The sequence below is a fragment of the Lynx rufus genome, unplaced genomic scaffold (genome assembly GCF_022079265.1).
Source record: "Lynx rufus isolate CCGP_SWC_20201006 ecotype Redwood Valley unplaced genomic scaffold, mLynRuf1.p SCAF_4, whole genome shotgun sequence".
In the NCBI taxonomy this organism is placed as follows: Eukaryota; Metazoa; Chordata; class Mammalia; order Carnivora; family Felidae; genus Lynx; species Lynx rufus.
In genome coordinates this window covers 111025334-111025987 of record NW_025814856.1, presented here as the reverse complement: position 1 = coordinate 111025987, position 654 = coordinate 111025334, and the positions used below count along the sequence as shown (strand labels likewise).

Below are 654 nucleotides of genomic sequence, written 5' to 3'. Positions count from 1 at the left end.
AAAGGGGAACTTGTAGATTCCTTGGCCTGGTATTATCAACACACTCTTGAAAACCCCCTTTACTCTCTTGTCCCCAGTCATACTCATGAGCAACATAACAAGCCTGGTTAAACTCAACTCTGCTTACCCTGAACCTGATCACAGCTGAGCATTGTTGGAGAAAATCAAGCTAATATGATGACTTTCTCCCTTTAAAATTGTAACCACCTTTCTTGAATGGGCACCCAGCACAGACTGTCAGTCCTGCCAACTTCTCACAGCTTAACTTTCTCACTGACTGAGGTGGCATTGTTTCTCTTCTAACTATCTCAGCTGATGACCTTGCTTCACATTTTATTTTATTTTATTTTTTTTTTCACATTTTATTTTAAAAATAATCGGTATACAGAGAAGATTAGCATGGCCCCTGCGCAAGGATGACACGCAAATTCGTGAAGCGTTCCATTAAAAAAAAAATAATAATAATCGGTAAAACTGATATGTATCTGCTCACACATATTTTACCTTCCCTCCTTGTAAGATGGGAGAATTGTCCTCAGTCCTTCTCTAAGGACCACACTTCCCACTCCTGGTCCTATTATTTGTACTTGTATACCATCCCTGTGAAACAGGAGAGAATATGTCTGTGCTCTCCAGGAGACAGTATTTATCACA

The 654-nt window shown here is 39.8% G+C and overlaps 1 non-coding gene across 1 annotated transcript; it reads left to right on the top strand.

The window, feature by feature from the left end:
* The first annotated feature begins 345 nt into the window (after positions 1 to 345).
* LOC124525203 (U6 spliceosomal RNA) lies at positions 346 to 451 on the top strand. The gene has a single exon (XR_006965426.1). It is a non-coding gene; the product is annotated as a U6 spliceosomal RNA (small nuclear RNA).
* The last annotated feature ends 203 nt before the right edge of the window (positions 452 to 654 follow it).